The sequence below is a fragment of the Eulemur rufifrons genome, chromosome 28 (assembly GCF_041146395.1).
Source record: "Eulemur rufifrons isolate Redbay chromosome 28, OSU_ERuf_1, whole genome shotgun sequence".
NCBI lineage: Eukaryota > Metazoa > Chordata > Mammalia > Primates > Lemuridae > Eulemur > Eulemur rufifrons.
In genome coordinates this window covers 30,261,926-30,279,528 of record NC_091010.1, presented here as the reverse complement: position 1 = coordinate 30,279,528, position 17,603 = coordinate 30,261,926, and the positions used below count along the sequence as shown (strand labels likewise).

General features: G+C 45.0%; 1 protein-coding gene across 1 annotated transcript in view; it reads right to left on the bottom strand.

The window, feature by feature from the left end:
* Positions 1–17,603, bottom strand: part of CCDC6 (coiled-coil domain containing 6) — a 106,583-nt gene that overhangs the window by 88,469 nt on the left and 511 nt on the right. The gene's annotated exons all lie outside the window — the stretch shown is intronic.

The window sequence follows — 17,603 nt, the reverse complement described above, 5'->3', positions numbered from 1 at the left end:
TGGAAAAATCTCCAAAATATAATTAAATGGGAAGGGGGGAAAGCACAGAACAAAGTAGTATACATACCCCCTTTTGCATTAAAGGGAAGGGAGAGAATACCAGATGATGCCTTTCCCATTCCAAAAAATTCAATTAGAATATATTATAAAAGGGAAGCATGATTTCAAGCCTCAGGGGAAATTATTATGTGCTCACAAACACATAGACTAGTGGTTCCCAAACTTTGTTGCTGGGTCAAGAGCAATTTCAGAATTGCTTAGGAATCTTGGTATAACAGTCCCCTTTGTTTCTAAGTGGTGAACTACCAGAACCCTTTTTTTTTTTTTTTTTCCTTCTCTGCCAAGGAGATAACAAAAAAGAGAAGCCTGGCCTGGGAGTCAGGCCCCCTACCTTGAGATCCCACCTGTCCCTTTTTACAACACTGCTCCCTGGCCAGTAATTTAACATCCTTTCACCTGAGCCCCAGATCCTCTATTTAGAAAGAGGCTCCCACTCTCTGCCCCCCAACCCCCACACTTGCTGTGAGACTCAACTGAAACAATTTAGTTGAAACCACTCTATAGATGCTGCCCAAGCCGCAGGTTTCAGAGCTGGAGATTCTGGGCAAAGACTGCTCATTTTTCTACCTGTCCAGAAGACATGTGTCTGCACACAGTGCCCACAGCTTCCTGTCTGGTGCTGCGTGGCTTCACACACGACACTGCACCACACTTTCTGGAAGCCACAGATGCCAGGCCATCTTCTAAGGCAGGATTCCCCCAGGATGCTCCTCAGGCATTTCTAGGCTAGAAGCTTCCAGGGGAGACTGCATAGGATGGCTCCCCTCTGGTTTCCTTACAGTGGAGCCACAAAAACCAGGTCTTGGACAACTACACACACACACACACACACACACACACACAGTAGTGACCTGAAATTGATACTGCTGTGTGTCATGGGGGCTGGGAAGCCAGACTACATACCTCCTGAAGACAAAATCAGCATGACTGGGATGCTGGGGGGGAGGGGAGGTGATGGAGACCAGGAAACAGGGCAGCAGGTAAAAGGCCCCCAAGCCTGCCGTCCACAGCTCTGGAGAGGACAGAGGAGGGTTAGAAATGAGGCCAGCAGCTTCAGGGCACAGGGGTAAGGATTAAAGCAGAGGGGAAGCAAGGATAACATGTTTGATCCCCAAAAAGCCTGTGCTGTTATATCTTTCAAACACAAATTTACCAGGAAAAAAACACTGCTAATTTTGTTAGGCATGATAGTGGTATGGCGGTTATAAAACCCTTATCAGAGATGCAAACTGAACTATTTACGGGTGAACTTATTTCAAGATAGACCATGTGTCAATAACTGGGGAAGCTGGTGGTTTGTAGATTCACTCTACTTTTGTGTATGCTTGAAATTTTCCATAATAAAAAGAGTTTAAACAAAATCCACTATCACCATAAAAATAAATTTCACAGCAGGGGAATGTGAGAAAAGTATTCTAACAATCTGATCGTGTGCCAGACATCCAGGGCTAGGAGACAAGGCCTCTAAGACACTAACGTGGACAGCCATTCTCCTCCCAGGACATCTGCATCCTCATCAGAGCTGGGGCCTGAGGGTGCCATGGGACCCAGGCACCATCCACTCATCAACGCCTTTCTAGTGCTGCTGGGGCGTCCCAAGCTGCTCACCACTGGTTAAATAAATGGTGCATGCTCTGTGTCAGAGCAGCTGGCCTGGAAGATAGTCAGCTGCAGAGCTTCCCATCTGGCACTGCCTGCAGGAAGATGAGCATCAGCCACAAATGACAAATGACAACATGGACACGTGAGAAACCATTCTACAGGAGGGGCTTCTGAGGCAGGAGGAGAGACAGGAAAGACCTCAAGTATCAATCCAGCCATTCGGAGCTGCGTGGGATGCTACAAGGGGAGCCTGCTGTTTCAAGCTGCCATGCCTTTGTCCATGCTGCTCCTTCTCCCTGGAATGCCTTTTACTCACATCTTCCCAGGTGAATAAAAACCTGAGTCCTCCAACCTTCTGTTATCTGCAAAGCGTTCAATAACTGCTCAGGCCAAACACAGTCACTCCATTTTCATTTCTTTCTGGGCCAGTCCTGGCTCTGTCTGGCCCAAGATGCCTCCACTGTCCTTCTCCCACTCTGCAAGGTAGGCATGACCTCTGTGGGCTGCATCTCCCCATTCCCAAAGTAAGCCAATGGGGTTCAGCCAACGAAAGGCACTGGCAAGACATGGAGGGGTGGAAGGAAGGGAAAACTCTCCCCTTTCTCAGGCTTGGGCAGCACCTATCTCAGGGCCTACTGTGGTTCCAGCTTTCTCTGGGTGACCCCAGCCCCTGGGCTCTGGTAATATCACCTCCTTCCTTCGTCCTCTAGAGTGGGAGTGGCGTCCCGTTACTGCTTGCCCCTGGCCTGCCTCACTGCCCTCCCCCTTCAGCTTCCCAACAACTCTACCACTGGGATGACCAGTTCCTGGATGGTATTCTTCCTTCTCACTCCATATGCTTTGTTTTCCTGTATGCACCCTGAATGACGACTGACCATTTTCCTCCACCCAGTGTGTGGCCACATCTCAACAGCTGTGAGCCCCTTCACAGCAGGCACAAGGTCCTCCAGGGCTGCAGAAGCCTGGAGCCCCCAGCAGGGGCTCAGTCACTCATACCCTGCCTTGCCGCTAGAAGGACATCTCAAGCACATAGCTAGCATTTCATAGGTACCCAGACTGTTAAGTTAAATGAATGCACGGACACCCCATAATCTATACAAGTTAAAGAGGAAGGCCACAAGAAAACTCTTAGAAACATCTTTAAGGGACAGAAAGAGGATTCTTTTGAGGGGAAAATGATTACAAGAATTCACCACCCAAGAATTAGAGTAACTGATCAGACTATAGGGCAAAGATTTAGATCACAGATTTTCAAAAAAACCAAAAAGGTGCTAAATTCTGAACTCCTACAAGGAAGTTCACAGACCCTCACAGCTGCAAGTAGTCAGAGAAGAACAACAGAGTGTGGTTAAGAACAGAGGCTCCAAAGCCGGGCTGCCAAATCCTGCCCCACCACCTACCAGCAGAATGACCCGGGCAAGTTAACCTCTCCACACTTGGGTTCTCTCAATCTGTAAGGTTGCAATAATCACGCCCCCTGGTCTTGTTTCAAGGGCTGAATCAAGGTAGTGCACATCGGTCATTAGTCCTTATCTACAGCGTGCTCCAGGGGTCTCAAACTCAACTGCCATCAGAGGAGGAATTAAATAAGCATGTGAAAGCTCCAGGAGAACCAACAAAGAATGGTGATACCAATGACAAAATAGAGCACGTGCCCTTGCTGAAGCATTCTCTTTCGAAGGTCTTTCAAACCTCTGGAGCCGCACCACTCACCTGTGGGCCGGAGGCAGGCTGCCAGTCTGCAAACCCTGAGTTCGAGACACACCTTTCTCAAGAAACTGAGAAGAAAAATGAGGCTCCCCCCAAAACATACATGACTGACACCTGGTCCCACAGACAGGGTAAGGCGGAGAGGCCCAGTTCTCCCTCTGCCACTGCAGGCTCGGGAGGAAAGGAAACATGAATTAAGGGGGTTTGGAAACATGTAGCCAAGTAAAGAGAGTCGCCGAGACACCCAGGCAAGATGGCTTCCAGAGGGGACCGACAAGGACGGTGGCGTGAGGACAGGGAAGGTGAAAGCAAACAGAGAGCAGCAGAGGAGGAAGATGACTTCCAAGAGCCCCACAAAACAGAGGACACTGGGTTAGGCTTCTTCCAAGACAGCAACCTGGTCTCAGGTCCACACAGGAGGAAACAGGCAAGAAGCAAATCCGTGACCATTGGATAAAGAGGGAAAAGAAAGATGGGTGCGGGATGTGTCCTGGAGGCGTTCACCAGTCACGTTATTTACCCCTAAAACCAGAGAGCTGAGGTAGCACAGTCCCTTTTTGGGGAAGAAGGCAAGGTGGGCTTGGAGGTCAACTAAGTTGCTGTTCCAGGAAGGAGCAGAACTGAGATTTTTAACAGAAGTCCTCTAAGTTTTAGGACTGCCAGATAAAATACAGGCTGTCCAGTTAAATTTGAATTTCAGATAAATAAATTTTTAGTATACAAATGTTCTGTGCAACATCTGGGACATACATATACTAAAAAATTATTCATTGTTCATCTGAAATTTAATCGTGGCTGTGCATCCTGTGTTTTCATTTGCAAACTCTGGCAACCCTACTTTTGGTTTCTAAGTCTCTCTCCATTACACCCAAAGAAACCTGGCATGGAAAATCAGAAAGGAGTTAATAAAATTGAAAGGAGGAATAATTCACTTAGAGGGCCTAATAGAGAACGCTAATCTACAACCATCAAATTAAAAAGCATAAAAACAAAAGTAGTAGAACCTACAGAAGACTTTAAGAACCGGGGGAAGCAGTAAAGCCTACTGGTTTTCATTTGTGGGCTAAAAAGTGAATTCCAATTCCCTTTTCACATGACCCCGTCAGGTAACAAAGACCTAGACCTGCAAGGCTCTGGGCTAAGTGAGAACCAATCAAATAAGGGATTACTGTCATTAGTGCTAATCTTCCTTACCTGAAAAAGACTTCAACAGGAAGGTGTTCAGACAAGCAGCAGGGAGGGGGACAGAAGAAACCAAGAGGCTCCTAATAAGTCTTGGCTGGAGCCTCACATCCCTGGTAGACAGACAATAGCCAAAGAGGTATGGGCATTCTTGCATTCAAGACAGCTTACTTTAACTTGTTTATTTACAATGCAAACAGAGTCCCCAGATTAGATAAAATATCCTCCTTTTCTTCTCTCACCCTTGAAAAACCCGAAAAACACTTCACATCGGGGCAATAAAAGCAAAACAGTGTCTTGGGGAAAAGCACGTCCCTAAACCTTCAAAAAGTCCCCAGGCTACCACTTCTATTGCTAGGGAGAAATCCAGAGGCCACAGAAAGAAAAGAGGTCACTTGAGGAGTCCCTTGCAGACAGAGAAAACGATTACCTCCCGTAGCCCTGCCTCTGGCTCATAACCCGGGGCTCTTTCCACCATTTGGGTACAGCGAGCCTGCATAGTAAGTCAATTCAAAGATTCACGTTTGGGTTTCTGTTCTTCAAACCAGCAGCTAAGCAGAAGTAGCACTAGGGCGTCAGCCCTCAAAGTCCACCTTCTGGAATCCATACCCCGTGGAACAGGGTCAAAAGTCACACATCAGAGAAGCCGGCTTTGACAGTCTTCTATCTGCCCATAGTGCTAACGTCAGAAAACCAGGAAAAGAATGGGAAGAGCCCTACAACTGACCTCCAGGGGGGAAAAAAACAGATCTTCTTTTAGGAAGTGTTTGCCTCCTGCGGTCCTGTTACTTTTACACAGCCAGGCAGGCCATCTAAGCCTGGCTCACCCAACCGTAGAAAACCCACCAAGTTCCCAGAGAAACACGGCCCCGGGGCCACGCCACGGCGCTCCCCAGTCGGAGGCGTACAGGGAGCTCCGTGGTACCCTGAGACCACCCTCTCTCAGCTTTCAAGAGGTTATTTCCCTATCATCACATTATAGGATTATCTAGAGCAGGGCTGATTTCAAAAAGTCTTAATATTTTGGAAGACAAGAGAAAGTGTGCGGGGGTGGGTAAGCAGTAATAATCTTTAATATTTTCTCCAGGAATAATAATTCACCAACTACCAAAACACTTTCTTATGTGTATCGTTTCATTTGATCCTCATAACAACAGTGGGAGGGAAGCAAGGTTGGTGTTAACCCTACAGACTACTGTTTAACAGATGTAAACCAAGACTCGAAGGCTCCAAATGCAACATACCCCAGCTAGTAAGGGAGCCAGGACCTCAATTAACTGGAAGCCAACTCCTTTAGGGCCTGCATGTCCTCTGCTGTGCCACGTTCCTTTCACGTTGTCCCAGCAACCAACACGGAGGGAAGGCAGTGGGGCCACCCAGGGAACGGACACTACAACTGCAAACAATTTCACAGACACTCGGGCAGAATACTGCACAGCAATAAAAAAGAACTACCGTGATATGCAACATAGTACTGTGTAGTATTAGGAAACGAACTAGGATAAATCAAAGAATCCAGACACATAAAATACATTCTGTATACTTCCACTTATTTGAAGTTCAAACATAAGCAAAACGTATCTATATTGAGAAAAGTCAGAACATGCTTACTGTTTGGGAGCTATGATTGGAACAGAGCACATAGACGTTTCCGGGGTGCTGATAATCATGTATATCCTGAGCTGGGTGGTGGCTACCCCAGTGAATTCATTTTTAAATTCATTTTGCCCTGTTCAATAGGTTTGTGCAAAGTTTGCACACTTTACATTAAGTATGTTATGTTCCACTAAAGAGTTAACAAGAGTAAACGTGGGCAAGTCTCAAAATAAATTCCACAAGCTTTATTGAACAGATATTGTGTTCAGGCTGTGGGGAAAACACAAGTGACCCTGCAAATGGCAAGGTCTTTATGTGCCAGTCGCCATGCAAGGTACCGGCAGGCTGCTGTGTTCAAATTCCTGTTCTGCCACTTGCTGTGATCTGCAAGGGGTGGCTGGGACTCCCTGTACCTCGTTTCTTCATCTGTGACATGGAGATCACAAAGGGATGTCACGAGGATTAAGTGAGTCCCTAAACATAAAGTGCTAAGAACTGTGCTGGGCACACAATAAGACTCTGCAATACGTGGCAAGTATCATCGTGGACTGAGAGAGATCATCTTCCAGATGATAAATGACAAAATACCTACCTTCAAATAGTTCAGAAGGAAAACACCAACGTCTGCACTAAGCAGCCAGGCACAGAAACGCCTGGAAATGCCCTGCCCCTCTCTCTCCCTGTCCCTCTGTAGAGAGCCCCTTGATGGAGCACAGCCCACCAGTCTCGCCCACCTGGCCCTGCTCTCCTCCCCAGCCTCATTTTTCTCTGGACATTCAGGTTCTGCCCGGGTGTGGAAGGAGTGCCTTCTCCTACCACCTCCCACCCCTCACCTTCTTCTGGATTAACTTTGATTCATCCTTTAGGTCTTGGCTAAGAAATTCCCTCCTTCCAGAGCCAGCCCTGACTCTGGTCCCCACTCCTAGATTGAGTCAGGGGCCCTCCACCAACACCCCCAGCACAATCTCATCCCAGCTATTACGTATGGGCACCCTGTCTGCCATCCAAGCAGGCATTCAATATGTTTGTTGGGGAAAAAAAAAAAACCCACTTGTACTGTGCTAAGCAGACTATTTTTAAGTACAGGCTATAACATAAATACAAAGGGAGAAACCGATTCCAGACTGGGATGGATAGGGAGGGACAGGAGTCCATATGGCGATGCTGTATGCAGAGGTGGTGACATACTGGGGTTTGCTGGACAAGACGCAGGGGTGGAGCAGACTGAGGGCAAAAGAGCCAGAAAGGAGAGCGCAGACCGTCCCTCACACACTGAAGGCGCCCTCTGCATCGCTGTTTCTTTCCAGAGGCAGGGAGCTTGCTACCTTGGCAACACTCCCTTAGGCCCAGTATCCTGGGAATTTGCTGCAGTAATAGGGAAGGCCTGACTACCCTAACTGAAGGAATAGAACTGTATAGAAACCACTAAGAGGAAAATGCCCACAATGAGATAAAAATCCAACTGTCCCTAAATTAATTTATATCCCACCCTCCCATAGGTTATGTAACCTGTGCTTAAGCTCTGAGCCCAGACCCGGGTTCAAATCCCAACCCCATTTGATAGCCATGGAACCTTAGGCAAGGGATGTGACCTCTCTGAGCCTAAATGTACAAGTTCACAGCTATGGAGAACAGTAGCACTGATCACACAGGACTGCGGTGAGGATGAAATGAGAGGATGTGTGCAAACCCCTTCCAACAGCCTATTCCACGGTAAGCACTGGATAATCATCAGCCGTTAGCACAGCAACACAAAAAGATTTGGAAGTGGGACAGTGCTGCTGAATAAAAATTCAAGCTTTTTTTCTTCTTCAAACCTTCTTCAATTATGGTTTATTCAAAATGCTGTCAAGGAAATTAAATGCTTATGACATATGTCAAAAAATAAAATAAAAAGCAATCATCTTTGAGGTGTCAGGGCAAAGCCCTTTCCCTCGTGGAGGACAAGCCGTCACTGTGGGCTACTCCCTCATCCAGCATTTTTCACATCTGGTGGCTCACTCCAAACACAAATGAGAACGGTGGGTGCCAAGCCCAGGGCCAGCCACAGGGCTAAGGGACTGTACATAATTGTTGAATGACCGAAAAGAACCAGATATGGGACAGCTGAGAGGCAATAAAAACTTAAGTTGAAGCAAGGTATCAACAGCACTTTTATGAAGACACTTTAGGTCCAAATTTATAACTTCAATGTCAAGACAATAAAAAGCCGCTAGCTGCTTCTGTAGATCAGAGTAAGTTTTCCTTCTTAAAAAGGTTTGAAAAATTAAAAATTAAAATAAATAAAAATGTTTACAAGTCGTTAGGAACAGAGGCTACCAGAGGAGGGGGAAATAGGGAGTTACTGTTTAATGGGAACAGAATTTCTGTTTGGGATGATGAAAAAGTTCTGGACATGGATAATGGGATGGTTGCAAAACCAAGTAATAGTACTGAATGCCACTAAATTGTATACTTTAAAATGGTTAAAAAGGTAAATTATGTGTTGTGTATGTTTTACAATTTTTAAAAATTACAAAAAAGAAAGTCACTGGTTGGTCCTATTCTCTGGGTACCTAAGGTATTTCTCAGCAATAAACTCCACAAATTCAAGGTTCAAATGGCGTGAAACAATTAATATATTTTCCAAAAGACAAGACCACTTACCAGGTAGTGATTTTGACCTGAAGAAATCCAACCCTCTACTTAATGGCATATATACTAAAAATATACTTAAAATTGTATCCTTTGGTGAACAAAAATGTTAAAAACCACCTAGTCAATTTTTTTTCTCCAAGTTTAGAGGACCTACCAAATCAAGCAGAGACACAATGTTCTGACTCAGCAAATGTCTTTTTGAACAGTCTTCTGTTCTTTTGAAATGTCTTCTGTCTAGCAAAGAACCCTCCCCACAAAAAACAAATCTCAAAAGAATAAAAGCTATCATTTGTGTTGGTATATTAGGATAACTGGAAAAAAAAATCACCAATTACATAAAAATAATTTCATAAGGCTTTTTTTTTTTTTTTTTTTTTTCTTGAGACAGTCTTGCTCTGTCATCCAGGCTAGAGTGCCACGGCATCAGCCTAGCTCACAGCAACCTCCAACTCCTGGGTTCAAGCGATCCTCCTGCCTCAGCTTCCCAAGTAGCTGGGACTACAGGCTTGGGAAGCCTACTACTACACCCAGCTAATTTCTTCTATTTTTAGTAGAGACAGGGTCTCACTTTCGCTCAGGCTGGTCTCTAACCCTTGACCTCAAGCGATCCTCCCATCTCAGCCTCCAAGAGTGCTAGGATTACAGGCGTGAGCCACCGTACCTACCCTGGAGAAGTTCTTTCTACATTAAACACCAAGAATTATTTTTCTCAAATCTGTCCCTTTTAGCCCCTCTAATTCAATTTCAAAAAGCAGGTATCACAAAATACTCAAACTGTTCATTTATAAAACACATGAAGTATTTAATGCAAATAAATCGATTTCTAATAACCTTCTGCAGCTCATTCATAAGCCCTGATGTTTCCATTCTTTCACTCTCTCCTTTCCTTCTATGGAAAGCTGAATTATGATCTATGTCTGGCTGAACATCCCAACCCTGCTCCTCGGTACCCAGTGGCCTCATTTGATCCTCAGTGCCCCGAGGTGCCCTGGTGGGTATTAACCAGATCACTGTGGACACACACCTGGCACCCGCCAAGGCTGGATGGATCTGGAACAGATGCATGGAAGATTAGCCAGCCCATCAATCACCGCTGCTTTTTTAAAAAAAAAAGCTGGAATTCAAAATTGCCTATAATTTTACCTCAAGAAGTCTTTGTTTTCAGATAGTTTCACATTAAAAACTTAGGAAATTCGGTCCATCCAACAATATTCCATGAAAGGAGTGTGAGTGGGCCCCAGAGGGAAAAAGCACCTAGATAATTTCAATCTACTACTGACAGATGCAAATTATGAAATTAAAACAATGACATTTCTTTTCAATCATCACCACATAAAAACGAAAATTAAAAATAAACCAAAGCCTCCCTGTGCTACCTCAGCACTGATAAATTGAGCAACAGCTCTCCCCAGCTCTGTCTTACAAAATAAACTACAAGCTAATTAAACTGTGAGTGAATATGACACATTGTTTTCCTTCAAGGTATTCACTGAGATAGAGGAACTTCATTTTGGAAGGTAGAAGGTAAAATTCCCCTCCCTTGGAACCCCAAGAGGAGCCTGCCTGAACTTCCTTTGTTGCTTCCATGTGTGTGTGTTGGTGATTTCGGCACTTCCCAACCCTCTGTGCTGGAAAGAGACTGACAGTTTCCCTCTGCTCTGAAGGCCCCACAGCACCAGGCCAGGGCCAGGCTGAATGAAAGTCAAGTGCAATCCTTGCCAGGCTACTGGAGGAGCCCTTCCATTCCTACTGGGTATTTCCAGCACACAGTAGGCCATATATAAGCACTTGAACAGGCTGAATCCTGCCCATTTGAAGCTGTATTTATACATGCTGTTTTGTACCTAAGGAAGCAAAGGGCTGGGGTAAGGGTGTGGGCATCTGAAAATTTCCCAGCATTAAACAAATGAGCACTGTAATGAATTGTAACCACATTTAATAGGAACCAATAAGGGAGGGTTAATTCTAAATAACTATCAATCACATTGCTAACTCTTTTTTTTTTTTTTTTTGCATTCTTATCTCTAAAGAGAGAACCTATGCAATATGACATTTGCAATTCATCGGTATGAGGGTTGGGATAAACTTCACAGCTAAGAAAATTTGACAGTATTGGGGGAGGAGGAATCTGCAAGTTAACACCACTCTAAAATGCTGACGATTAAAAATATTTTCCAGAGCATTAGTTTCTCCATCAAGAAAACTGCAACCACCAACAAGCAGGAACATACTGAACCTCTAAACATATACTCTGACGGCTTTAACGATAATTCAATATATCTAAAAGCAACCACATTGTGATTGAAAACAAAAACCAACACCTACCCGCTGAAGAAAAGAGTACAGCAGAGGGGACAGGAAAGATTACTGTTACTCCTCATTCCATCTGGCTGCAGTTAATGGCTCGGATTAGCATTCTTAGGGGTAAATGCAATATATCTCTACAAGACATGATTCAAGGGGGAAAAAAACAGACATAGAACATAAATACGCTGTGTGTGACACTGTATCAACATGCCACCTCCACTCTGCAAGGCACACAGGCATTTGCAAGGATTCAGCAAGTCTCCCCATTCTGTTTTCAGACGCTTTCCTAATCAGAGCTTCAAGTGCCCGTATTTGCATTGATGCATCCCCCTAAGAGGGTCCACAGTTGTTTCCTAGAAGCAGCTGTGGGGCATTTCAACATTAAAGAGTCACAGAAAACACCTGGAATGATCTGTCCCCATCACCAAAACCAAGGCAGCAAATCTTAACACTTGCAACAGGGCTACTTTTTCCTCTAAACCTTGCTCAGAAACCCTTGGAAAGGTAAGCCTGAAGACATTTGTCCCTTTTCAGAGGCAATGTATCGGGAACACCCAGGTGTATGCTACAAAGTAGTCTACAACATCACCCAAGTCTAGAAGGCAAGGGCTTAGGGCACGCACTGATTGGAGTGGTCCCCCAAAGTATACAGCGTATCCATTCATCCATCCCATCGGTTTCACCAACTATGGTAAAGAGGGTGACTGCTCTTGTGGCAGGAGAGTGGCTCCATGAAGACAAGCTACAGGAGACAGTATTAGCACCTTCAACCCAGGAAAAAAACAACAAAACAACAAAACAAAACAAACAAGCACACACACACCCATGCCTCTGGAGCCAACTCAGAGTGTCTCCCGCATGCCAGGCACTGAGGAATGCGATGAACCAGGCAAATTCTGCCCCCAAAGGAATTTGCACATCTGCTGGGAAAGATCTATGTGCTAGAGGGTCAGTGACAGAAGGATTCTATGGACCCACAGGAGCAGGCACATAACTTAGTGCGTGGCTGACAAAGAGGCAGTGCCAGGGCCCACTGGGCAGCGGTTTGGGTAGAGAAGACAGTACAATCTACCTGAATTTGCAAGGCGGAAGGGATGGCAGGAGTGGAGAAGCGCATTTTAGGGCAGGAGGTTATCTCCTCCAGAAGCCTACTGAAACTGCAGGTTCTGGGAGTTCAGGGAGTGAAGTGAGATCTTAGAGAACGCCACTGGGCTAAGAGCACAAGGGGTATGGCTGTGAAGTGAGCAGGGCCTTCCAATCACACAGAGCCTGGCAAAACACCAGGAAGTTTACCTGGATCCAAGGGCCATGGGAAGCCATTGAAGGTTTCTAAAAAAACAATCACCACATCAGATTTTTGCTTTAGACCAAGTCTCTCTCCGGTCTTGGAACAAGAGTCATCACAAACCAGATACTGTGCATTGATTCTCTAACTACTCCCTACCTTCAGCAAATAAATAAGGACAGCACTGTAAAAGATTGTCATGGCCTCCTTTAAAGTTTTAGATTTTTCTTAAGCACAAATAGATTATATGAAACACACAGAAGGTACCTACAGACGTGAAAAACTTTAAATGCAGAAGAAATATACGAAAACAGCCCCTTTAAGAAGACTTGTATATTGTTAGACCTAACTGTGAGGTCATACTTTTCTCAAAGTTGTGTCTAAAGTTGAGTGTTTCCATAAGAATCTTAGAAATACTTTCTCTAAAGGCGGGGGAGGAAGGGAGTAGACACAGTATACCTCTTTACAAGGGCAATGTTGATCTGATAGCTTCAGAGAGTCTGCCAAAATGAACTCTTAAAAATGGAAAATAGCATATTAGGCTTCCAGTGTAAATAATCCAAAATACACAGTAACTATACGGTAGCTTTTATTGGTTAATGAAACCATTATGCCGTTAATGTTTAAAATAGCCAGGTTTTCTAATCATGCCACATCAACATGTTTTTCTGTAACTTCAAAACACATTTGTATTTCTCTATTTCCCTAAACATCCATAATGATTAATTTTATAGTCAGAAAATGACATTTAAATACTAGTGACTTATTATAGGCCTTTATTTCCAAACCAAACACATACTGAAGATCTGAACATGGCTAGAAGAGGCACACACCCTAGAGAACCAGCCAAGGCCCTGCTTATACACTCTGAGAATACCAGCAACTAGTGAGACCTTGGAAGCCTTCCAATTGCTGCCCACAATTACATTTCCTCACCTTTCTCAGAGACCACCGCCCCCTGACAACTCTCACTGCACCGAATCAGATAACCCACAATCACATTCTCACTCATATGACAAGCCAGAAAGATCTGGACTAACATGCAAAGCTACTCAAAAGGGTGAGTGAGCATACGTTGTTTCCCCCACTCCCAAAAAAAGAAATTATTTAATCAGCAGCCTGATTCCACTGCTGATTTAATGGCTAAAAATTGGATAATCACTCAAAACATTCTATTCCACCTCTAAGCCCCAAATAAAATGCCCTGGGGAAAGCCATAACTCACAGATTCACCCAGCACTTGCACACTTCTTAGAGTTGATTCTTCCCCACAGGTGATGTTTACCTCTATTACACTGATGCTAAGAACACAGAGCCATGAAACCAGACTTCTATTAAGTGAGTAGCTTGAACAGAATAAGCTTATATAGCATTTATATAGAAGAGACAGAAGAGATCATTGGTTAAGAGCTTCTATTGGTCTTTTGACTTGACTTTTTTAAAAAGGTGGGCAGGGGACAACAATCAGATATTGCACCTATTAGAATGGCCAAAATCCAGAACACTGACAATACTAAATATTGGTGAGCAACAGCAACTCTCATTCACTGCATGCAAAATGGTACAGCCACTTTGGAAGACAGTTTGGCAATTACAAAACCAAACATACTCTTAACATATAATCCAGCAATCATACTTCTTGGTATTTACCCAAATGAGCTGAAATCTTCTGTCCAGAGGAAAACCTGCACACAAATGTTTACAGCAGCTTCATTTGTAATTGTCAAAACTTAGAAAGTAACCAATATGTGTTTCAGTGGGTGAATGGATAAACTATATACACCCCAACAAGGAAACATCATTCAACACTACAAAGAAATGAACTATTGAGCTTTGAAAGAAACATTTTTTACTAAATGAAAAAAGCCAATCTAAAAAGGCTGCATGCAGTACGACGATTCCAACTATGAGACATTCTGGGAAAAGTAAAACTATGGAGAGAAAAATGATCAGTGGTTGCCAAGAGTTAGGAAGAAGGGAGGGATGAATAGGCAGAGCAGAGAGGATTTTCAGGGCAGTGAAACTACCCTGCATGGTACTGTAATGGTGGATACATGTCATTCACTATACATTTGTCCAAGCCTAGAATACACAAAACCAAGAAGGAACCCTAATGTAAACTACAGACTTTGAGTGATAATGATGTATCAGTGAAGGATCATTGATTGTAACAAATGAACCACTCCAGTGTAGGATATTGATAGTGGAGGAGGCTAAGCCTGCGTGAAGGAGGGAGTGTGTGCAAAATCTCTGTGCCTCATGCTCAATTTTACTGTGAACCTAAAACTGCTCTGAAAAAATGAAGTCCATTTTGTGCTAGGCAGGGCTCGCACCTGTAATCCCAGCTACTCGGGAGGAATGCTTGAGCCCAGGAGTTCAAGACCAGCTTGGGCAACATAGTGAGACCACATTTCTAAAAAAAAAAAAAAAATTTAAAAATAAAATTAGCCAGGTGTGATGGTATGCACCTGTAGTCCTAGCTACTCAGGAGAATCACCTGAAGCCTAGGAGTTTGAGGCTGCAGTGAGTTATAATCGGACCACTGTGCTCCAGCCTGGGCGACAAACCCAGACCCCACCTCTTAAAAAAAAAAAAGCAAATAAAGTCAATTTTAAAACAAACAAACATAGGTGCCTCTCTATTCTCCAGGGTGTGGCTGAAAGGCAGCATGCCTTCCTGAACACGTTCAAGGAAAAGGAAAGACAGCCATAATCACCTTTGGTGCTCAAGAACGTGAACATAAATATCATAATTAGAGGAACTAATAGGAGCCAGGAAGACAAGTAATAGGATTATGGTACCATCTTCCCTTCAAATTAACTAGAACAGTAAAAAACCTAACAAGGCCTTTACTTAATTGAATATCTAAGCCCTACCACAAACTTCCGAGGCAGCTACTAGTAAGGGCAATGCCTAAGTCAGAGCTGTCAGGGATTGGACAGCTTAACCTTGACATACAGTGTTGTTTAACTGACTCCTTATATCCACAGACCCATTTCAGAGAGTCACACACTTCTCCTCCTCCCACATTACATACCTGACAGGTCAAACTCACCCCATCAATCTGGATCGTGGGTCAGTTAACAAAACCCTCAAAAGCCTTAAGAAATCTCTTTTCTGCATCTGTCATTCAGTTCTTTAGTAACACCTGCCAAGTATTAGGGAACTGGGCAAACCACGAGCACTTTTGTCTCCCTGAATGTATTAGTCAGAGATTAAAGAAGAACTGAGAAGCTTCTGGTACTTGTAGACTATCTCTAAAACAGTTTTAAAACTTTACTCTGTAAGACCACAGAATATTTCACAAAGTATATCCTGTTGGATGTCAGTTTTGGTTGAGGGTAAGTGCTAAGAAAAAGCCACTACCTTACTACATACTCTTGCAGCCAAGTATTCAGGAGGCCTCTAATCTTACACACCAGGAATGAACATGTTTGTCTCTGAAAAGCCAATGCGTTTGTGTACAATTTACAGACCTACTTATGATATGGTCAAAGTGTCAAACAGATAACCCTTTCATAGTATCTCCACCTCCCATTCCTCCCTCCCAAACAAACAAAAACAGTCTGAATAGCTCACTGTATGCAAGAAGCTAGAGATTTTGTTTCATATAAGTTTTACTACTTTCCATGGTTCACAATCTCCAAGAGACTAACCCTCTCATTTACTAACTCAAACCTTAAATAAAATGCCTCACCAACTTCCCTCTCTTCTCAACCCCCACGCAGCAGAGACATCTTTCTCAGCCAAGAAAGCCACATAGGAGGCTTGGAAGTGGCTGCCTCTGCAAATTCCTCCCCCTTCCTACCAAAAGGGCACTTCAAGAACTTTATGGGTTTGGAGATACACGAAACTTGTTCCAATTCCATTCACCAGCACTGGATTTGAGCATGCAAAGTGTCTTTCTACAATCAACCTCTATTTAGGCTGCTGATCACATTGAACTTTGGTGGAAATCTGCTCTCTACACAAATTACAAATACCATCTAGTTCTCACGTATGAGCCAGCAGTGGGGGGGGGCAAGCAACACACACACACACACACACACACACTCACTCTTCTACTGAAGACTTTTTCCTGGCACAGGGGGCATCCTAAACTTGCCCCATTTCATTTCCAAAGTGTGACCCTTCACCGCCAAATTCATCCCTTTTTCCTCCATCTCAAGGTTCAACCTAATCAGCTATTGTGTAGCAGCTATGACAATTTATCCCCTTGATTTCTTGACATTTCCTTCTCTGCTCCTGGCTGGGAAACTGTTTTGATCTGAATAGAGTTGTCTGTGCAGGGATTCTGCATGTTAATGATGTGGCGAGCTGGCAGTGATGTTAGGTGAGAGCACACTGTGTACTTTTTATAGTTACGTTTTGCCTCATCACAGCTATAGGGGCCTTTCTAAATGCCTGCTACACCAGGAAAGAGACCTACAGACCTAATGTCACCCTTTTCTGGGGAGCCTCCATGGGCCAGGTAGAAACGGAACAGATGGCCTGTCCTCCACTCAAGTATCTGGACTCAGGGGCAAGATAGTCCCAACCACTCCACCACCAATGAAGCAAACACACGTACATCTGGCTCAGCAAGGGAGTCACAGTCGCCTTCCCCTGGTTTCGGCCCCAGCTCTGTCCAGGCCAGGATGCTGACTCTCCTTGCTGTATACCGTCCACCCTCCCACCCCAAAGGAAAGGGCTTCCAACGGAGGTGGGAGCATTAGCTAGGTACCCGCCCTTCCCTCTCGATCCTGGCCAGAAAACTCCACTTCCCGGATTCCCGGTCACTCTCTCCCGCCCCCTCCCCGGGCGATCCAGCTAGCGCCGTGCTGATGCCAGCTGAGTGCCCAGCCCCGCTGCGCACCCCCCGCACTCCAAGCCAGGCCCCAGGAACAGACCCCAGCTCTCTCCCTCACCCCCAGACTCGGGTTCCCCAGATTCTGGACGCACCCCTTAGGCGTGCTAGGTCTGAAATAAGTCCCACCCCGCCCCCCAGCCACGCCGCCAGCCTCCAGCCCTACCCAGAAGAGGCCTCGTCCCCAAAGACTAAAAGGGACCAAAGGTGGTTGCCCCAGTAGGCTTCCCACACCCCGCGAGGGTCTTGGACCCCCGAGAAGGACAGACCCTGGTGGCCCCGAAGGGACACCTCCCTTTCCCCCTGGAGGCTAGCAGATCTCCGCAGGGAGTGTGCTCGCCGCGGGTCCCTGGGAGTCTAGGGGAGCCCGAGGGCTGC